Source organism: Mustela nivalis (assembly GCF_964662115.1).
Source record: "Mustela nivalis genome assembly, chromosome: 4".
NCBI lineage: Eukaryota > Metazoa > Chordata > Mammalia > Carnivora > Mustelidae > Mustela > Mustela nivalis.
The window spans coordinates 51,205,716-51,229,679 of NC_139023.1; the positions used below are offsets into that span (position 1 = coordinate 51,205,716).

At 37.9% G+C, this 23,964-nt stretch overlaps 1 protein-coding gene and 1 long non-coding RNA gene across 6 annotated transcripts in view; one reads left to right on the forward strand and one right to left on the reverse strand.

Annotated features, from left to right (window-relative positions):
• KCNIP4 (potassium voltage-gated channel interacting protein 4) overlaps positions 1 to 23,964 on the forward strand; it is a 1,147,911-nt gene that overhangs the window by 788,672 nt on the left and 335,275 nt on the right. The window lies entirely within an intron of this gene.
• LOC309863174 overlaps positions 15,287 to 23,964 on the reverse strand; it is a 28,146-nt gene continuing 19,468 nt past the window's right edge. For both annotated transcript variants that reach the window (XR_014310912.1, XR_014310913.1), the window contains one exon: positions 15,287 to 15,342. This is a non-coding gene — a long non-coding RNA (uncharacterized lncRNA). The remainder of the gene's footprint in view (positions 15,343 to 23,964) is intronic.

Genomic DNA, 23,964 nt, shown 5'->3' on the forward strand with positions numbered 1-23,964 from the left:
GTCCATTTTTAAATTGGACTATTTGTGTTTGGGGTGAGTTGTATAAGTTCTTTATATATTTTAGATACTAACCCATTATCAGATACATCATTTGCAAATATCTTTTCCCATTCTGTAGGTTGTCTGTTGGAATTGTTGTTGATGTTTGCTTTGCTGTGTAGAAACTTTTTTATTTTGATCTAGTCCCAATAATTTATTTTTGCTTCTATTTTTTAAATTTAATTTAATTTAAGTTTTTGTCTGTGTGTTCCAGAATTCATTGTTTATGCACTTCACCCTGTGCTGCCTGCAATACATGTCCTCCTTAATAACTACCACCAGGCTCACCTAACCTCCCCTTCCCTTCCTTCCAAAACCCATAGTTTGTTTCTCAGAGTCCACAGTCTCTCATGGTTTGTCTCTCCCTCTGATTTCCCCCAACTCACTTCTCCTTTTTCCCCAACTCATCTCCCAATGTCCTCTTGTTATTCTTTATGCTCCACAAGTAAGGGAAGCCATATGATAATTGATTCTCTCTCTGCTTGACCTATTTCACTCAGCATAATCTCCTCCAGTCCCATCCATGTTGATACAAAAGTTGGGTATTCATCCTTTCTGATGGAGGCATAATACTCCATTGTATATATGTACTATATCTTCTTTATCCATTCATCCATTGAAGGACATCTTGGTTCTTTCCATAGTTTGGCAACTGTGGCCATTGCTTCTATAAACATTGAGGCACAGGTGACCTTTTTTTTCACTACTTCTGTATCTTTGGGGTAAATACCCAGTAGTGTAATTGTAGCGTCATAGGGTAGCTCTGTTTTTAATTTCTTAAGGAATCTCCACACTGTTTTCTGAAGTGGCTGCACTAACCTGCATTCCCACCAACAGTGTAAGAGGGTTCCCCTTTCTATACATCCTCTCCAACACTTGCTGTTTACTGTCTTGTTGATTTTGGCCATTCTAACTGGTGTAAGTTGGTATCTCAATGTGGTTTTGATTTGAATGTCCTTGTTGGCTAATGATGATGAGCATTGTTTCATGTGTCTGTTAGCCATTTGTATGTCTTCTTTGGAGGAGTGTCTGTTCATATCTTCTGTCCATTTTTTGATGTGATTATCTGTTTTTTGGGTGTTGAGTTTGAGGATTTCTTTATAGATCTTGGATATCAGCCCTTTGTCTGTAGTGTCGTTTGCGAATATCTTCTCCTATTCTGTGGGTTGTCTCTTTGTTTTGTTGACTGTTTCCTTTGCTCTGCAGAAGGTTTTTATCTTAATGAAGTCCCAAAAGTTTATTTTTGCTTTTGTTTCCCTTATCTCAGGAAATATATTTAGAAAAAAAATGGTGCTATGGCCAATGTCAGAGAAATAACTGCTCTCTCTTCTAGGATTATCGTGGTTTCAGGTCTCTCAATTAGGTCTTTATCTATTTTGAATTTATTTTTTAGTATGGTATAAGAAAGTGGTCTGATTTCATTCTTTTGCATGTTGTTGTCCAGTTTTCCCAACACAGTTTATTGAAAAGACTGCCTTTTACCCATTGGATCTTTTTTCCTGCTTTGCCCAAGAGTAATTGACCATATAATTATGAGTTTATTTTTGGATTTTCTATTCTGTTCTATTGGTCTTTGTGTCTATTTTATATCAATATTATACTATTTGATGACCACAACTTTGAAATACAGCTTGAAGTCAGGAATTGTAGTTCCTCTAGCTTTCTTTTTCATGATTTCTTTGACTATTCGGGGTCTTTGGGGGTTCCACACAAATTTTAGGATTGTTTTTTCTAGTTCTGTGAAAATTGTTGTTGGTAGATAGTGATTGCACTAAATGTGTAGATTGCTTTTGATAGTACAGGCATTTTAACAATATCTGTTCTTCTGATCCATGAGTGTGGACTCTCTTTCAATCTCTTTGTTCCAGCTTCAGTTTCATTCATCAGTGTCTTATAGTTTTCAGAGTACAGGTATTTCACCTCTTTGGTCAGATTTATTGCTAAGTATCTTATTATTTATTTTTGGTGCAATTGTAAATGAGACTTTTCTTAATTTCTCTTTCTGCTGCTTCACTATTGCTGCATAGAAATGCAACATATTTCCCTACATTGATTTTGTATCTTGCAATTATTCTGAATTTTTTGACCAGTTCTAGCAGTTTGTTGGTGGAGTGTTTAAGGATTTTTTTATATATTATAGTATCATGTTATCTGTAAATAGTGAAAGTTTTACTTCTTTCTGACCAATGTGGATTCCTTTTATTTCTTTTTTGTTGTCTGATTTCACTGCCTGGGACTTCCAGTACTATGTTGAATAAAAGTGGTAAGAATAGGCTTCCCTCTCTTGTTCCTGACCTTAGGGGAATATAGTTGTTTTGTAGTCTGGTTTCAGAGACTAGAATCCAAACAAACAAACAACAAAAAACCCACATCCTTTTCTTTTAGCTCAAATCATTTTCAGTAATTTACAGTATTCTAGTGGTTTTTAAAATGTGATCTGAGGTCCAGCCACCCAGGGAACAAGATCACCTGAAAACCTGTTAAAAATGCAAATTCTCAGGGCTCTACCCCAGACCAGCTGAATTAAAAACTACAGGAGCAGACCTATAAATCTGTTTTAACAAGTCCTCCTGGAGATTCTGATTCACATTCAAGTCTGAGAACTGCTGCTTTATTCATCTGGCAGAAAGTATGGGTACAGGGGCTCTCTGGAGCAAAGGGTGGGGCAGGGGCATCATTCAGGACTTCATAGCCCACCATCTATAGGTGGAGCAGACTTTCCTGGGGACACTATTTTGCCTCACCCTTTTCTGTAGCTTGGATATCCCTAAACTACCTGGCTTCTTTATTTCTCTTTCCAAAGCCTCAGCACTTCTGTTAAGCCTTGGATTTCAGTAGCCAATGTCAGTCATCAGGATTCTGCAGGATGCAGATGCAGATGTATTGAGATCATGTGGATGAGATCATGCTGATAAGGGAGAGGACAAATAAGTAAATATTTATTACTAGTCCATTGTGGGGCCAATCATCTGTTGTCAATACTAACTCAGCCTACTGTGAAAGTGACATATTTATAGAATAGCCATGGGCTTTTCTTTGCTAACTTAACTTTTTCATCTCAGAATGTCATAAAGGCTCCTTTCCTTTATCCTAACTCAGTCAGCACCTCACCTGAAAAGATGGAGAGGAGGGGAAAGCAAAAGAAGGAGAAGAAAAAATCTTCTCCATTCAAATATTAATGGACCCAACTCAGAGCAACTGGGAATGTCACAGCTAGAAAAGACTGAGCAAAATTGAATCCAGAACACTCATTTTTGGAGGGAGGAAGCAGAGACTTAAATAGGTAAAATAACTTCTGAGGATACAGGTTATAACTCAGTTCTTCCAGAGGTGACTGGGGTGGCTCAGTGGGTTAAGCGTCTGTCTGTTTATTTAGGTCATGATCTCAGGGTCCTGGGATCCAGGCCCCTGTCAGCTTCCCTGCTCAGTGAAGAGCCTGTTGCTCCCTCTGCCCCTTCCCCTTACCTGTGCTCTCTCTTAAATAAATAAATAACTTTTAAAAAAGTATTCATGAGGTTAGTCGTTAGTTTTAAAGAAACAGTTTCATTATGTACGAAATTCTCCAGCAGGCTGAGCAGACTGAATTTTATGCCCCAATATTCGTATGCTGAAATCCTAACCCCCAAAACCTTGGAATGTAACTGTATTTGGATATAGAGACTTTAAAGAAGTCATTAGGGTTACATGAGGTCAATGGGGTGGGTGGTAATCTCACATAACTGGTGTCCTCATCAGTGAAATTAGGACACCTACCAAGGGAAGACCATGTGAGTATACAGGGAGCAGACGCCATCTGGAAACCAGGGAGAGAAGCCTGAGAAGACACCACCCTGCTGACACCTTGAGCCAAGATTTCTAGCCACTAGAACTGTGAGAAATAAGTCTCTATTGCTTCACCACCTAAATGTGTGGTACTTGCTACACCAGCCATAGTACACTAATAAATAGGCTCCACTTTCTTCATGAACACTTTGGCCGCTATGATCATCTGCATGTTTTGTCCCTTCAAAATTCGTGTGTTGAAAACCTAATGCCCAAGATGATGAGGAGGTAGGGTCCTTGGGATGTGATTAGGTGAGGTGGGTAGAGCCTTCATAAATAGGTTGAGTGCCTTTATGAAGGAAACCCAGAGAGCCCCCAAACCTCTTCCACCATGTGAGGGCATGGTGAGAAATCAGCTGTCTGTAATTTGGAGGATGCTTCGCCAGAACCCAGCCATGCTGGCACCCTGAACTTAGACTTCCAGCCTCCAGAACAGTGAGAAATAAATTTCTGTGGTTTACCAGCCATCCTACCTGTGGTATTTTGTTCTGGTAGTCAGAACAGACTAAGACAGTCGTTATAATTAGAATCTAAGGCTTCAGAGCACAGATTTATAGTCTAGACATAGAACAACCTACCACGCCCATGGCCCTCTTGGTGCCTCACTCAGAGCAGAGGGACTGAGGATCCTGGAGTGATCCCAGAGATGGTTTCTGAATCATTCCCTCCGAAGAAGCACACCCCACTCAACACCTTCCTGCTCTGCTCCCTGGGGTGTGAGCTTTTTCTCTTCTATGTTTCTAAACCACACAAAGCATTGGGTTGTCACTGCTGACACACTGAATAACACTTAATTAACGAGCACACACAACTCTAGCACCTTTTACTAATTAATTTACCCGAAGTTTAATTTTATTTGCCCCTCAGTTTCTAAATTCTAACTAAACCTGCTAATTACTTTGTGCTAATTCTGTTGCATTCTTCTGGAAAGGAGAAAAAAAAATCTTACAAATATCAGTTGGGGAAATAAAGAGGGGCAATGAATTTAGGAAAGGACCCAATTATTGTTAGAAATGTAAGTTAGTTAGTAAGAAAAGACTTTTCGTTGCTATTGTTGTTGTTTTAATTAAATATTTAGCCTTAATAAGAAACAGTTCTTCCCAGTGTTTGCTTATGCCTTTTTCAGCCACGTACACGTATTTAATAATCATAGAAATCCAGAAGAATGCCTGCATCACATGTTAGAAGCTGCAAGTGAGGGCGCCTGGCTGGTTCAGTTGTTAAGCCTCTGCCTTAGGCTCAGGTCATGATCCCAGGGTCCTGGGATGGAGCCCTGCATCTGACTCTCTGCTCTGCTAGCCAGGAAGCCTGCTTCTCCCTCCCCCACTCCCCCTGCTTGTGTTCCCTCTCTCACTGTGTCATTCTCTGTCAAATAAATAAATAAATAAAATCTTTTAAAAAGAAGAAGAAGAAGAAAAAAAAAAGAAGCAGAAGCAGCAGCTAGAAGTGAACTGATGTCTGTGGTTGGCACGAAATGTCTGGGGGATGTTCCACGGCATCCTCCCACCCACTGCACTTGTTCAAACACCAAAGCAGTGGGGGTATGGTCACTGTGCTGACTTCCATGTCATCTTCACCTTATATGCTTATCTCAGTAAGATAGCTGTGCCAGAGGCTCTGGGCCTGAGAGGAAAACCAATGGTTCATGGGTCCAAATCCTTCTAGGCTTTCTTGGTTCATTCAGAATATTGCCTCCTCCATGAGCCTGGCACTGTGCTCCTCCCTGAATCAGATCTCCTCCACACTTCTGAGAAGTCAACTCAGGGTAACACCACTGAAGTATTTAACCGGCCAAACCATCCTAACTGACCTTGATATCTATCCTGAACTTTCATTCTATCTGATGTTAAAGAAGACAAAGTCATCACTTTTAGGAAGACTCGATTGATGGTGTGATTGTTCTCATTTCCAACGTAAGGGTGATGAAATTCACGATTTCATTCTTCTTTTGAGATTGATACTAATGTGACATTGGTGAAAAATCAAGTCTCTGCCTCCTTGGGTTGATCCTTCTGGAGGTGATGCAGGTTCTAGTTACCCTTTCTGTCCTAGTGCCTGCCACCACCCAGAAGCATCTTCAAGGGGAGGGAAGGGAAACATGTTTCAGGGAAACGTGAGAAAGCCGCTTTAGAGAGGAAAGGCTCAGAATTCCAAGAGGACCCCCTTCCCTTGCTCTACAGAAATAAATGAAGACTATTCAGTGAGAATAAATGGAAATGATTTATTCTAAACTTGCTATAGCTGAGGAGTCAGCACCATCACCTCTGCTTGGCGAAGATTCCAAAAGAGTGGGCAAGTTTTATCGTGAAAGAGAAGAAATCTTCAAGTATAGTCTGGTTGAAGGTTGTTGGTTTGAATGGAAATGGACTTACTGGAAGTAGAGTTATCTTCTGTTATTGGTTCCAGAAGCATATTTCGTTTTCTTTGGTTGGTTCTGAGTTGGAGCAGGACAAGTTAGGGGAGCTGACAGTTGTCTAAGTCCCGCCAGTTCTAGGTTCATTCCTGCGGATGCAGTGGTTTGTCTGCCTAGATTTGTTGCTATAATGCTGTGGGTCAGAGTTCCATTGTCCTATAAGGTCTGGTCATTGGGTTTTTCTACAAGGAACAGGTAGGACTAATTGGGGTCTCAAACAATGGGTCTCAAACGTTAGCATGATCAGATTGAATCCAACACACTGACAGGCAGACAGACACAAATGCAAATTCACAGCAACATGTTTACAAACAAGTGACAACTTTACAACTCATCCAGCAGCATGTGTCTACATGTCCCTCCTCTGGAGTTATTAAGCTCTTTGGGAATTTCTCTAAGTCATTATTTCATTGCTTTTATTGGTGCCGTGGATGTGAATGGGGAACACAGGAAGATATATTTAAATGTTGGGTTTTAGTACACTAAGTCAAGGTACTGACTAACATCTAACAAAGACTGGTGCTTGATAAGTCTTTACAGTTTGCTCTAGGTCCTTTTATCGATATATTTGGTTTGATTGTGACTAATAGAAAAAATCTGGCTCCCGAGCAGGAGAGAAAGCTCCTGTTGCCTACTTTGAGTGCTAATTGCCTAAAGCACAGTGATCCCCCTCTCTGAGGCAGAGAGGCAGCACCACGCAGGGATGACACATTTAGGATAATAGGGTGAGGGAATTGGAGAACATAAAACAAAGAAATGGACCAAGGAGCCCATTTGAACAACTTAAGTCAGTTTGTTGTGCTCTGTAGTTTCCCCAGCGCATCCCTGTCAACATGAAAAAATAAGCTATACTGAGCTGGCCATTTACGGAATCTGCTTACTGCCTCTCTATGGGAAATAACATTAACTCTTTGGCAAGTGATCTGGTCAGAGTAAATCAATTTTGACAAAATTGGTTTCATTATTTTCTCTGAGTGTCCAATTAAATGTTATTGTTACTTTTGTTTCGGGGGAACTGTCAGTATGTATTTCTTATAAAAAATAGATAGTGAAGAGATGATGCATTAATGCCTTAAATTGTTTATTAACTCATTCATCACCCGATGGTTAATAACTTCATTTGTAGAACAGAGATTATCAAGTGTGGCTGCGTTAGTAGTATCACCTAGGGAGATGGGGGAAAAGTCCTCATCTCTCCGAGCTATGCCTCAGATCAATAAACCAAAAACACTGAGGGTCGACCCCAAGATATTTAAATTTAAAATTCCTCAGGCAATTCCAATGTTCAGCTAAAGTTGAAAGTTACTGATCTACATAAAATGAGATCTCCTGATTTAAATTCCAGCAATTCTGCCCATTAAGTGAGCAAGTTGCTTAAGCTTTCTCAGCCTCAGTCTCCTCATCTATGAAACGGTGAAGGGAGTAGCATCTTCCTCAAAGGGTTTTAGAGAAGACAGTGGAAGATAATACATGAAAATCCTAGGGTAGATCCTGACAAATGGTAAGTTATATATTCTGTATTATTTTAATGCATATTGTAATGTTATTATTTCTATAATGAAATCCAATGGAAATACAGAAATAATAAAATATAGGGAAATACTTAAATAATTTTAACACTGGGCAGAATTCTATTTTGTGCAGCCAATGAGGACAAAAATCACTGTGTTATGAGAAAGAGAGAAAACAAGTAAAAGTGGATTGATGGAAGACACCATTGAAGTAGGAATAGTTTAGTTTGGTCTCCAGTGTTTTCTTCTAATAATTTGATCTAGGAAGAGGAAAACATTATTCATTAGTAACTGAGCTAAAAACCTTATTATAAACAAAAAAGAACTGCTCAGGTTCTTTTGTTGTTTTTCTAGTTTACTATTTCATTGCTTTTATTGGTGCCGTGGATGTGAATGGGGAACACAAGAAGATATATTTAAATGTTGGGTTTTAATACACTTTTGGAAAATCCCAAGGAGAAAAGAAAATTTGGTTAAGCTCATAATGTACCTAGCTGCCTGAGAATTGGGCCAAAACACATGTTGGATAGCTTAAAGGCTGCCACACCTAGTTCATTTCTGAGGGAAAACACTCTGCCCATGGTCCCTGCTAAGGTAATTGTTAATTGCCAACAGCAGTTTCTACCCAATAGTCTGGTTCTATCCATATATCATCATGCCTAGCCATCCATTTGGTCATGATATCTGTGGGCAGCCAATTTATGACTGAGAAGTGGTCCACTAGGTGGTCTATTCTGAAAACTTTGACTTATAACAGAGACAATCATATGACTTTCTTAGGAATGGCAAGCCAAAGATAAGAAGTTTTTTTACTAGTAGCAAAAATTGAAAGATGAATGGCGAGAACTGTGAATTTGGTTAAATGAATGATGGGTGAATGCAGAAGCCATAAAGTTTGGGAAAGGTATCTTGAGGAAAGCATCATGTTAGTTGCCAGTGACATAAGCTACAGAACTGGATATAGGAAGTTACAGTCATTTTTAATGGTATCAGACCAGTGATTTCTACCTGCCAAAGGTAAAATTAAATAGCCTCATGCCTAAAGCAGCCCTTTTCAGTCCATCAAGTTCCAGAACTAGGTCCTTGGATTGTGAAGACTAGAGCTATTCCAGTACAACCTAAAAGCTGACTGCCTGAGGCTATCTTGTTTACTTCCATCTTTTCTTAATTGTCATTCCACCTCCCTACAAGACAGGAGACAACAAGAATGAGTCTCTGTTCCTTAGATAAATGAATGAATGAATGAATGAATGAATGAGAAAATGTATGAATGAATGCACCTAAGAATGGTAGAACAGGGATGCCTGGGTGGCTCAGTTGATTAAGCATCTGCCTTTGGCTCAGGTCATGATCCCAGGGTCCTGGGATGAAGACCCACATCGGGCTCCTTGCTCCGCAGAAAGTCTACTTCTCTCTCTTCCCCTCCCCATGCTCATGCTCATTCTCTGTCCCTTTCTCTCTCTCTGGCAAATAAATAAAATCTTAAAAAAAATGTAGAACAAAGAAAATCTTTGTTAAGCAGAATCTTAAAAGTTTCATGGATTGCAAGGGAGCATCTGCTTGTGATCAAAGGTCAATGCAAGATTTGTGGGACCTGATGTGAAAATAGTTTGGAGGCCCTGCTTAAGAAAAATGATTTAGATACCCTTATTTGCTGTATGAAAATGTACAGAATTCGATGAGGCATGAGTATACGGGAAGTCCTAAAGCTTCAGCTTCGTTAGCTTCAGGATGAATCTGGAAAAAAGTGGAGGGAAAAAAACAAGAGGAAGATCAAGTATTCCTAACCTGGCCTCTTCCATTGCTTGCCTAAGCCTGATCTGCTAGAAACCTGGGAAATTCTCATGATTTATTGTTAGTCATTCTAAATGACTTTATGGCTTTGGCAATGAGGTTGGTCCTCCTTCAGAAACTGGTCACATATGTGCCCTTAAAAAGCTTATATCTGTTGGAGTTGTTCTTATGCATCAAGCATTTGTTTATCTTGCTGAGGTTCTAATTCTAAATCTAATTCTAAATACAATATATCTTATTGTATTTCAATGAAATATGACATTGATTGTTAAAAAAAAAAATTGTTTACTCACTGGTGGCAACCCAGAACATCTTTACAGAGGTCTGCTTTTCTTTTTGGTACCCATTTATTCCCAAGGGCTAAAAATCCAATTTATTATTATTGATCTTTCAGCATAGTGCAGAATTGCATTGGATTAGATTTTTTCATCTTTGCTTAGTTTAGTTTTATAATTAAACTCCTACTGAAGCTGAACTGTCAAAAATTTTAATAAATATTGGAAAGATATGTGGTTATGCCGTTTTCTACCATTTCAAAGTGATTTAAGCCAATATGAAATTTCTAGAAAATTCATATAATACTTTAAAAATAGTTACCACTTATTTGCTTACACAATAATATTTTATTTAGTCTTCTTTAAGTTTAATATTCTGTTTTGGGGGTAAAAAGATGAATTAGAAATCCATGGATCCTGATTTCTTTTATCTTCAATAAAAGAAAAATGTAATCTACATGAAACCAACTATTATCTATAGGAGCTTTAAGTATGGGCACTTGTTCTGATTGCCACTGTATTAAACTGTGTGTGGTTAGAGACGTGATCTGGAAGGTAATATACAGACAGAATAACAATAGCACTATGGAAGGAGAGATAGGAAACATCCTGTGGTGGAAGGTGTGAAGGAAGGTGATGAAAAGTACATGGAGCCATGGCAGGGACTTTAAGGAAAATGGCCTGAGGACTGGGAACCCATGTGGAAGGCAGATGAAAACAAAGCAGGCATTACTAAGCAGCCAGATCACTGGAAATCTTAAGATTTTCTGTTCCCTGGTATAGGACATTAAGTCATTGATGATTCCTGAATGTGGGAATCACTTTATTGTGCTGCCAAAGATTTAATAACTCTGAATTTATAGTCAAAAAGATCTGTGTTCAATTCGTATCAGCAACTTACTAGCTGTATTACATTGGGCAAGTTCTCTAACCTCTCCAAGGCAGTATTAACTAATAATTCTATGTTTCATAGTATTGCTATATGTTTTTTCTTTAATTTTTAATTTTTTATAAACATATATTTTTATCCCCAGGGGTACAGGTCTGTGAATCACCAGGTTTACACACTTCACAGCACTCACCAAAGCACATACCCTCCCCAATGTCCATAATCCCACCCCCTTCTCCCAAACCCCCTCCCCCCAGCAACCCTCAGTTTGTTTTGTGGGATTAAGAGTCACTTATGGTTTGTCTCCCTCCCAATCCCATCTTGTTTCATTTATTTTTAATAAAGTAATGAAGAATAAATATTTACTATTGACATCAAGGGACATAGTAAACATACAATGTATGATAACTTCTGTCATGATTTCAAACTTAGAGTCTCACATGATTAATATTTCAGTGCTAACCGTCACCCAAATGGAAAGACAGTGAAGATTTTTGTTTTGTTTTTAAAATAAATTGAATTTAAGACAATAATGAAGCATGTCATTAGATATTATCACTAAAAACAACGTATACATTTTTAAGTCACCTTATTTTCTTTAGGCCACAAGATAATCTAGCATAGATTTGCACACACTCAGCTTAACTATAGGAAACAAACTGAGGGCTGCTGGAGGGTGGGTGGGGGGTGTGATAATTGGGTGATGGTCATTAAGGAGGGCATGTGATGTAATGACCACTGGGTGTTATACACAACTGATGGATTGTTGAACACTACATCTGAAACTAATAATGTACTATATGCCGGCTAATTAAATTTAAATTTAAAAAAAAGATTTGCTCACACTGTGTATACAACACATGAAGGGGAAATGAAGAATTTAAACAATTAGCAGATTAATCTTGGTGCTGATTTGTACTTTTGTTTGTATCCTAGAAAACACTGATGAGTTGTGCTTATTTATTTAAAATGAGTCATTTGGATAATTGCTTTGACTCAGAGAATAGAATCCATGCTGGGAGAGGCAAAGGAGTAGCTTTCATGTCGGACAAAAGCACCTCTGTATAATTACTTTCTCATATTCTGCAGCTATGAGGATAGTTTCACAGATTATGGAAAGGGATCTGATTAGATTGAATCAGGGAAAGGAAGCAGGCTACAGATGGGTATGGACTATGTTAAACTCTCTGGTTTTTCCATTTTCACTTCATCAATGTTGCCAGCCAAAGGAAAGGGGAAAAACTTCTGAATTCTAGACTTGGGGCAAAATGGACTCATTTTGATTTCTTGATGGAAGAAGGAAATAATTATGAAATACTACGATTAAGTCAAATATCCCCTATTATTTGGTATGGTTCAGTGTGTGTGTGTGTGTGTGTGTGTGTGTGTGTGTGTGTGTTTAAATAACTTAGTGATTGATTTTATTTCATTTTACAAAAATAATCATCAAACACCCAGTAGACAGATAGATGACAAGCAGCAGGAGTGATATTCTTTGATGCGATGACACGTAGAGTTTCTTAGATTTTTAGCATATCTAGGAAATAATACAGAGTTTGCTAAAAATGTAAATTTGCAGGTCAAGCTCCAGATTTTAATTCAGTAGGACTGGGATAGAGCCTAGGAACCTGAAAATTATTGACCAACTTAGTGACTGTGATAAGAGATCAAGAGATTATTGTACAGTTAAGCTTGTTCTTATTTCTGGTTTGAACTGGATAAATGGATGATGGTAGGATAGAGTGAACACTGTTAGGAAAATCAAAGTAGAGGCAAGAACAAGGCAATGTGTTTTGGCCTAGCTTAAGAGGTTCTGATTAGAAAAGGTCTCCAGTGTCAAGACCAATAAAAGAAAGAAAGAAAGAAAGAAAGAAAGAAAGAAAGAAAGAAAGAAAGAAAGAGAAAAAAGGAAAGAAAGGAAAGGAAAGAAACCTCCTGAGGGTTAGAATCTTGAAACCCATTTAAGGTTTTAAAATAGAGGAATAATAATAGAAGAGTAATTTTTATTGGAATGTTGATTTGATGAGTTGTAAAGCTGGAAAGCCAGTTAGAAGATTTACAATGTCACCTGTTTTTGTTCTTTCTTTACTTTGATAAGATAACAAAGCAAAGCATTGATACTTTGTTACCTTCTCAAGCATTGAGCATTAGTGAAAATACTCATCTCTTATACATGATTGAACGCAATCCCAGAATACTTTCACATATCCACAATGGGCTGGAGCTGTGTAATTGTTTTCAGTGTTGAAGGAAGACACGTTACACAATCTCTCCCTGACCAATAGAGCAAATTGTGATTTTAGAATTCCTTAGCTGAGATTAGGTCCCAGGGAAGTCAACTGAAGTGATTCTTCTATCCTCTACACTGACTACATCTTTCCCTTTCCTCTCAAGGAGAAAAAGTCACTCCCTTACATTTTGTTCAGCCTTCTAAAGCAAAAGAGAAAAGTCAAACCATAAATAAGAGGAGAAGAATCATTTTGTCAGTTGAAGTAGACAAGGCAATGATACTCCCCGATGTTTACCTCAGCCGAATTGCAACCCTTGTGAAATTCAACTTGTGAAATTCAACTTGATGAGGTTTTCTTTGTTGCTTTTGCTGAAACAGCCTGTTTCCTGGGAGCCCCTCCTAGAACTAGATTGTGCTCTTGCCACCCCCAGAGCATGTCATCTCCCTGTGTGGTCAGCAAGGCTCTTTCCCCTCCCCCTTCCATTTGCAGCTCCTTGGATATTTCCCTGGAATTTGGACTCAGGGGAATAGATACTGTCAAACATGTCAAAAATCTTGTTTCTATGTTTTAAGAATTGATAGCATATACAGAATAGCATGAAGTATAGAAGACATTCTCCCTGAAAGTTTACAATCTGAAGAAAATTTGAAGGCAAACACAATCAGATCTCAAAAATGGTAGCAGATGGCTATTTTGGTATTAGATTATTTTTCTTCCATGGCTGTTAGAGGAAAAGGAGAGAAGATACCAACCCCTGTGGGCTACATGAGTAAGGAAACAAGCTTTCTTTTTCTATATTTCTAATCAATTTTAGGCAAATAAACTACAGATTTTATTTAGGAGGCTGGTAGGCTGACTCAGTTTCTTTAGATGATGGAACAATAGATAGGCTTTGTGAAGTTCAGTGACGTAACCCATCTGTCCCAGCGCAAGGTGGTTCTAGGTCAAACCTCAGTAACTCAGGAATCATTTACCGGCAAAACGTTGGTGTCAATAATCACAATATTGACACATTACCTGGAGATGTCTTGATAATGCATGAAACCTTCTCCTTTCTCCCTTTACTCTTCTATGACAAGCTGTCTATCCTTATATATTACTGTCTCTAAAGTGGCACAAATTCTTGTCCTTACTTCAAATATATTGGAAAACCTGCCATTCCTGGCCCACTGTTTATCCCCTCCAACTCCATCCACATGCAGAGTGGAGACCAGTAGACCGATGGACCCAGCCTTGCTTCTGCATTAGAACTCCAGCATGAAGACTACACAACAGTACCAGGATTAAAACCCCAAGGTCTAACATAGAAATTTAAGGGTAGTCAGACCAGGATGGATCCTAAAGGATTTTGGACTTTGAACCTCACTAATAGCCCTTTTTTCTCCAAGTTCATTTTACCCCTTCCACTCCCATCCTTGAAGATATCTAGTATCTTAAAAACTCTACTATAATCTTAATTTCTTCTTGAGTTTCAGTCCACTAGAATTTCAGATAGATGAATAGATGCATGGATGATAGATGGATAGAGAGGAAGGGGATTTGTTGTCGTTCATCTTTATTTTGTATAAGAAACCTCATTTCTATTTTAATCCTTCCACTGTGTATCAGAAATGTGAATTAGCATGCTCTCCCCAACTGTTTCCCTTTTACACAAAGCTTATTAATATGAGGACCTGGTGAAAGCTTGTGGGTATGGGATGAGGATATGGAACATATAGGATGGAATATTACCTAACTATACTGACCCCACTGTGTCCTGCCTCACTCCTTCTACAAAACTTCTTCAGGCCTGGGGTTCTCTGAGCCACTCCACACACCCCCACCCCTACCCTACCACAGGAGGGTAACAGGAAACATTCCACACTCCTGAACCAGTGGTGGGCTAAAATACACCTAGACTCAGCCCCTTCGGGGCATCATCTAATTCCTCTGGTGCCATAGAATCTGAAAGACTGATTCAGTCAATACACATACAACTCTGGCAGGAGACTGGTTCCCACCTGTGCCAGATGTAGACCCCAGAAGATTGCCAATTGCCTGGGTTATATGTGGAGATGGCCAACTTGACCCTCCTAAACCTCATGCCCTAAAGCTGTCTGGGATTTATGTTGTTTCCCTTACTCCCCTACCTATGAATTCAATGCTGGACAATCTTGACTTTGTCTGAGGTTGAGAGAAAAATGCAAATAAACATTTCTCTAATCATGTATTCTGTTTAATCTTTTGTCTTATGTCAGATCCTATGCTATTTGAAATTCAAAGTGAAGGATCGATTCTTTTGTTCTTTCTTTCTTTCTTTCTTTCTTTCTTTCTTTTTTATTTCTCTGAAGTTCTCCTTTTGCTGGCTGATACTGAAGCAGGAAAACATCTAGAGATAATGAAATACAGGGAACCAAAAACAAAACTGATTAATAAATCAAGATATTATCTCTCTCTATAGTAGTTACTGAAATATTAGCAAATTAGAGCAGTTTTATAACCTGATGATTAGGAATAATTTTAACACAAAAAGCCCATCAGGCTCAAAGGGGCAAAAGAACTAACATTTCAATAAGTAAAAAAGGAAGGGATGGGGGAAAAAAATTCAAGTACTATAATGTTCATTGTATAAACACTTTAAAACACATTAATGATGACCTTTAACTTTCAAAACAAACTTGTGAGGCATGCAATTATTTTTCCGAATTTAGAGATGACCAACATGAGGCTCAAAACAGTAAGGAATTAGATTCAGGCCATGCAACTAAAATGTGCTGGATACAGAATTAAATTTCCAATCTGACAACTAGCTTCAAAGTCAATACTTTTGGTGCCACATGGAGTGAGTAAATGACCAAGTATCACCCAGTTCATTTGGGAAAGTTGTATTTGTAGCAGTAGCAAAGAACTTTTTAAGAGGGGTTTGTGTTTCATTTTGTGAGCTAATATTTATTGGACATTTTAATGTACATAACATCACAAACAGTGAGAAGGAAGAAAAAACACCATCTCTGCCAGGAGGGAACTGATAAAAGAGAGACAGAGACAACATAGAAAGGATACATGGAAGGCACTGAGATAGGTGCTGTTATAGAGGTAAAGTTTTGTACTTTATCTGAGAAATGTACCTTGTACTTTATCTGAGAAAAATAAGAAGTCTCCAGAGAAGGTTGCTGTTGAGCTCTTTTGAACAATAGACCCCACTAAACAGAAGGAGGGAAGTCTAAGAGCTGTGAGGCCATGAGATATATGTATTAAGTCAGGAAGTTTTTAGAATAGATTTAATAATATACATTAACTATATTAATAAATATACTTAATGATATCCTGAGCAACTTATAAATTTTTTTGGTGGTTTTCTAGTATTTCCACCATATTTTAAGTCAATTTTGGTATCTACAATGGCACCATTAAGATATGAGGCAATATCATGGGATAACACACTTATGTGGTTCCCAAGAGTCATCTGTGAATTACTGAGAAAAAGGTAAGAAAGTCATTCCACTCAAAGGGAGCTGCTGCTTCATTACATGTTTTTAGAGGTGAAAGGGATTTTAGAAATGTTTTAGTACAATGTTTCTCCAACTTCAATAAAGTAGAAACTTCCTCCTAAAGGACAAAGGTCTCTAGAATATTGACTATGAAATTATATTTATTAAAATGTTATTTAAATTTGTACAAAAAGAAAACATAATACCCTGTATGTTTACAGATCTTAAACAACCCCATTGCCTAAAACTCATTTATAAATAAAATATAAGGAAAATTACCAGGCCAGAGAAATCTGAAATAACTGACATTAATGTGACAGAAGGGTATGGCTCTGACTGCCAAGAGTAGGTACAAGTTTGATGTATTTATTGCCATAGGTCATAATTCAAGTTTTCTATCATTTTTCTCTTCCCGAACTCCAGCAAAACCTTCAGTGGTACAATAAGCTGAGATTGTGTTCAAGTTTCCTTTTTAAAGATGTATCATTTAGATATGCTTGTTCCTTCTCTCATTAACCCCCCTGAAGTGAAGTAACATTACCATGGCAAGCATAAAGATGGAAGTCAGATGACCATACTCAAGTGGTCATTCTGATGAAACAGATTATGGTTTTATTTCTTTTTTGGTAAGGTTATCAAAATGTAAGCCCCAAATCTAAAATTCTCTAACCGATAAACTCCTGGAGAATAAATTCTAACCTGAGTATTTTGAATGAGGAACTAAATAATCAGTGGCCGAAAGATTAAATATTGGACCTCAAGTTACTTAGGTAACAGTAGAGCTGGAACTGCAGGTAGAAGACTTCATTAGATTTCAGAATGTTTGGTATCATCCTTAAATGATGAATTTGTGTATTTTAAGTAACACTCTATAGATATGAACAATAACACCTGTTTTTCTTACACATTTCATCTTACAAAATTTAAGTTCTCACTTCAGAAAAGAGTTGTTTCAAGTAGGCAAGCAATGAGCTTCCAAAAGTATCTAAGGTCAAAGGGAAATGTTAGAGGGAAAGAACAGGGGAAAAAAATACATATCCAAAAGGTTCCAAAAAACTTGGCTACATTGAAATTTTATGGGAAAGACCTCTGAATAATGTCTCCTCTGATTTAAGATCCCATTGGATGTGGAAAATAATGGTATGCTTGAGAAAAATCCCCAGAATTATCCTTTCCACCTCCTACTAAGGATAAAATCAATAACAAACTTTACTTGGGTTTTTTATATATTATCTCATGTAATTCTCACCAAAACCCTACTGAGGACATAAATATTTTCAGTTGTATGGATGAAGAGACTGAATCTCACAGAAATTTTGATTTACCCAAGATCATAAAGCGAGTAAATGAAAAAAAAAAAAAACTGTTATCTATCTATCTATCTATCTATGTTTAATTTATATACCTTAGAGAGAGTAGAGGGAAAGAAGGGGAGAGAAAATCCTCAAGCAGACTCCCAGCTAAGTGTAGAGCCTGACACAGGTCTTGATCCCCAAATCCTGAGATCATGACCTTAGTGGAAATCAGCTGCTCAGATGACTGAGCCAGCCAGGAACCCCAGAAAAGCATAATTTAAAGCAAAGTTCACTTGACTCTAAATCATGAGTCTGTCCCCCTATATATAATCTACCCCTGTTTGATAATATTTTAATAGTTCTACCAGTAAAAGTAATATTCACATGCTACATAGCAAGAATGAATGGACTATTGAAAGGGGTCCTCTAAGCAAAGAGAGAGCCTACAAGTGGTAGATCAGAAAGGAACAGAGACCATATACAGTAACAGTCACCTTACAGGCAATACAATGGCACTAAATTCATATCTCTCAATAGTTACCCTGAATGTGAATGGGCTAAATGCCCCTGTCAAAAGACACAGGGTATCAGAATGGATAAAAAAACAAAACCCAGCAGGCTCCACGCCCAATGGGGAGCCTGTCACAGGGCCTGGTGCCTGGATAATCAGTTAAAAAAAAAAAAAAAAACCCATCTATATGTTGCCTCCAAGAAACTCATTTTAAACCCGAAGACACCTCCAGATTTAAAGTGAGGTGGTGGAAAAGAATTTACCTTTACCATGCTAATGGACATCAGAAGAAAGCAGGAGTGGCAATCCTTATATCAGATCAATTAGATTTTAAGCCAAAGACTATAATAAGAGATGAGGAAGGACACTATATCATACTCAAAGGGTCTGTCCAACAAGAAGATTTAACAATTTTAAATATCTATGCCCCCAACGTGGGAGCAGCCAACTATATAAACCAATTAATAACAAAATCAAAGAAACACATCAACAATAATACAATAATAGTAGGGGACTTTAACACTCCCCTCACCGAAATGGACAGGTCATCCAAGCAAAAGATCAGCAAGGAAATAAAGGCCTTAAATGACACACTGGACCAGATGGACATCACAGATATATTCAGAACATTTCATCCCAAAGCAACAGAATACACATTCTTCTCTAGTGCACATGGAACATTCTCCAGAATAGATCACATCCTCGGTCCTAAATCAGGACTCAACCGGTATCAAAAGATTGGGATCATTCCCTGCATATTTTCAGACCACAATGCTCTAAAGCTAGAACTCAACCACAAAAGGAAGTTTGGAAAGAACCCAAATACATGGAGACTAAACAGTATCCTTCTAAAGAATGAATGGGTCAACCGGGAAATTAAAGAAGAATTGAAAAAAATCATGGAAACAAATGATAATGAATATACAACGGTTCAAAATCTGTGGGACACAACAAAGGCAGTCCTGAGAGGAAAATATATAGCGGTACAAGCCTTTCTCAAGAAACAAGAAAGGTCTCAGGTACACAACCTAACCCTACACCTAAAGGAGCTGGAGAAAGAACAAGAAAGAAACCCTAAGCCCAGCAGGAGAAGAGAAATCATAAAGATCAGAGCAGAAATCAATGAAATAGAAACCAAAAAAACAATAGAACAAATCAACGAAACTAGGAGCTGGTTCTTTGAAAGAATTAATAAAATTGATAAACCCCTGGCCCGACTTATCAAAAAGAAAAGAGAAAGGACCCAAATAAATAAAATCATGAATGAAAGAGGAGAGATCACAACTAACACCAAAGAAATACAAACTATTATAAGAACATACTATGAGCAACTCTACAGCAATAAATTTGACAATCTGGAAGAAATGGATGCATTCCTAGAAACATATAAACTACCACAACTGAACCAGGAAGAAATAGAAAGCCTGAACAGACCCATAACCAGTAAGGAGATTGAAACAGTCATTAAAAATCTCCAAACAAACAAAAGCCCAGGGCCAGACGGTTTCCCGGGGGGATTCTACCAAACATTTAAAGAAGAACTAATTCCTATTCTCCTGAAACTGTTCCAAAAAATAGAAATGGAAGGAAAACTTCCAAACTCATTTTATGAGGCCAGCATCACCTTGATCCCAAAACCAGACAAGGATCCCACCAAAAAAGAGAGCTATAGACCGATATCCTTGATGAACACAGATGCGAAAATACTCAACAAAATACTAGCCAATAGGATTCAACAGTACATTAAAAAGATTATTCACCACGACCAAGTGGGATTTATTCCAGGGCTGCAAGGTTGGTTCAACATCCGCAAATCAGTCAATGTGATACAACACATCAATAAAAGAAAGAACAAGAACCATATGATACTTTCAATAGATGCTGAAAAAGCATTTGACAAAGTACAGCATCCCTTCCTGATCAAAACTCTTCAAAGTCTAGGGATAGAGGGCACATACCTCAATATCATCAAAGCCATCTATGAAAAACCCACCGACAATATCATTCTCAATGGAGAAAAACTGAAAGCTTTTCCGCTAAGGTCAGGAACACGGCAGGGATGTCCATTATCACCACTGCTATTCAACATAGTACTAGAGGTCCTAGCCTCAGCAATCAGACAACAAAAGGACATTAAAGGCATCCAAATCGGCAAAGAAGAAGTCAAATTATCACTCTTCGCAGATGATATGATACTATATGTGGAAAACCCAAAAGACTCCACTCCAAAACTGCTAGAACTTATACAGGAATTCAGCAAAGTGTCAGGATATAAAATCAATGCACAGAAATCAGTTGCATTTCTCTACACCAACAGCAAGACAGAAGAAAGAGATATTAAGGAGTCAATCCCATTTACAATTGCACCCAAAACCATAAGATACCTAGGAATAAACCTAACCAAAGAGTCACAGAATCTATACTCAGAAAACTATAAAGTACTCATGAAAGAAATTGAGGAAGACACAAAGAAATGGAAAAATGTTCCATGCTCCTGGATTGGAAGAATAAATATTGTGAAAATGTCTATGCTACCTAAAGCAATCTACACATTTAATGCAATTCCTATCAAAGTACCATCCATCTTTTTCAAAGAAATGGAACAAATAATGCTAAAATTTATATGGAACCAGAAAAACCTCGAATAGCCAAAGGGATATTGAAAAAGAAAGCCAACGTTGGTGGCATCACAATTCCGACTTCAAGCTCTATTACAAAGCTGTCATCATCAAGACAGCATGGTACTGGCACAAAAACAGACACATAGATCAATGGAACAGAATAGAGAGCCCAGAAATAGACCCTCAAATCTATGGTCAACTAATCTTCGACAAAGCAGGAAAGAATGTCCAATGGAAAATAGACAGCCTCTTCAATAAATGGTGCTGGGAAAATTGGACAGCCACATGCAGAAAAATGAAATTGGACCATTTCCTTACACCACACACAAAAATAGACTCAAAATGGATGAAGGACCTCAATGTGCGAAAGGAATCCATCAAAATTCTTGAGGAGAACACGGGCAGCAACCTCTTCGACCTCTGCCGCAGCAACATCTTCCTAGGAACAACGCAAAAGGCAAGGGAAGCAAGAGAAAAAATGAACTATTGGGATTTCATCAAGATCAAAAGCTTTTGCACAGCAAAGGAAACAGTTAACAAAATCAAAAGACAACTGACAGAATGGGAGAAGATATTTGCAAACGACATATCAGATAAAGGACTAGTGTCCAGAATCTATAAAGAACTTAGCAAACTCAACACCCAAAGAACAAATAATCCAATCAAGAAATGGGCAGAGGACATGAACAGACATTTCTGCAAAGACATCCAGATGGCCAACAGACACATGAAAAAGTGCTCCATATCACTCGGCATCAGGGAAATACAAATAAAAACCACAATGAGATATCACCTCACACCAGTCAGAATGGCTAAAATCAACAAGTCAGGAAATGACAGATGCTGGCGAGGATGCGGAGAAAGGGGAACCCTCCTCCACTGTTGGTGGGAATGCAAGCTGGTGCAGCCACTCTGGAAAACAGCATGGAGGTTCCTCAAAATGTTGAAAATAGAACTGCCCTATGACCCAGCAATTGCACTATTGGGTATTTACCCTAAAGATAGAAATGTAGTGATCCAAAGGGGCACATGCACCCGAATGTTTATAGCAGCAATGTCCACAATAGCCAAACTATGGAACGAACCTAGATGTCCATCCACAGATGAATGGATCAAGAAGATGTGGTATATATACACAATGGAATACTATGCAGCCATCAAAAGAAATGAAATCTTGCCATTTGCGACAACATGGATGGAACTAGAGCGTATCATTCTTAGCGAAATAAGTCAAGCAGAGAAAGACAACTATCATATGATCTCCCTGATATGAGGAAGTGGTGATGCAACATGGGGGCTTAAGTGGGTAGGAGAAGAATCAATGAAACAAGATGGGATTGGGAGGGAGACAAACCATAAGTGACTCTTAATCTCACAAAACAAACTGAGGGTTGCTGGGGGGAGGGGGTTTGGGAGAAGGGGGTGGGATTATGGACATTGGGGAGGGTATGTGCTTTGGTGAGTGCTGTGAAGTGTGTAAACCTGGTGATTCACAGACCTGTACCCCTGGGGATAAAAATATATGTTTATAAAAAATAAAAAATTATAAAAAAAAAAGAATGAATGGACTTATATTGTACACAATAAACATTTCATAAGGGAAAATAGTTAGACCATTTCTCTTTTTTCCCTACTAACTCCTCTGTGAATTGATTTTTCAGACTGTGGATGTCTCAAAGGAATATATTGTAGAAAGGTAACAAAGTGAAACTAGAAACGGTGAGTCTCTGTCTCAGAGGGACTTTTGCCTGGTGAAGATAATTGGAGAGAACAGAAAATGTTCTCTGAGCCAACAAAGGCAGCTTTGTTTACAGCTACTATTGTCTTCAAAGAACATACATTACACTTGAAGATTTTAATAGGCTTTTATTCGGATTTAAAATCAGAGCCAAAAGTAAAGCTAATTACTTGGGAATATTTTCTGTATCACTAAAAGAAATTGATTTGTTATTGAAAAACTTCCAAATTAATTTCTTTAACCCAGAACCCTATATATTAAGATATTAGCTAAAGAGCTCCACGTCAGCAGGGTGAGGTCCTCTTGAATTCAGTATATCTAAGACTGACCTCATTGTCACTCACTCCTACTACAAACCTGTTTTTCTTCCATTTTTCTCACATACATGGCCCATGCCCAATGCCCTTGAATCATAATATCACATGGATATTAAATAATGCAGTTTATAGGTATAGTTTTCCTCTTTCTCTATTCCATGGATATTTATTGAGCATATACTATGTGCCAATCTGCAAAGCTGATTAAAATTTCTGACTTAGCAAACATAGCATAGCACATAAAGTCATGGTGTACAGGTAGACACTTGTTTCCAATATTTTACAAATGCTAAGAGACATTAAAATCAAACACCAAACCACCTATATTGTATTACATTATTCTTTGTCAACTCTCCTCCTAAAGAGGTATTCTAATTCTTATCTATGTGGGTCTAGAAAGGCCATCACCTGCCAAACAAGCCACCTTGCTCAATATCATGATTTAAATACACTTGGACCTCCTTACCTTGGATGATTCTTTTGTGCCCCCATCTTTCTACTTCCCTTAGGTCTCTCTCCATCATTTTTTAACCAATATCTTTAAAAAGGAACTAACTTCAGTCATTTAGATATCAGCATGTACCTAATCAAATTTTCTATGCTAAAGACCACCTGTTTGTTATGTGAGCATGTAAGATTATAGATTTTCAATAACCATAGTAGTGTTGGTTTTATGTTTTTTGTGCTATATGTTTCTAATAGCCTTCCTGAGATATGGTTTGTATACCATAAAATTCATGTTTAAGTGTATAATTGAATACCTTGTATTATATTTATCTAGCTATCACAACAAACTAACAATGGAGGCTTTTTATCATCTCCAGAAGAAACCCCATGTGCATGTAGTTGCTATCTGTTCCTTCACCTTCCCCAACCCTAAGCTACCACAAGTCTCTTTTTCTGCCTTTATGTTTGCCTTTTTTTTAGTGTTTCATATAAATGGAATCATACAATGTGTGATTTTTTGTGTGTGTCTGGCTTTCAGTGAGCATAATGTTCCTGGGCTTCATCTGTGTTGTAACATGTATAAAGATTTTG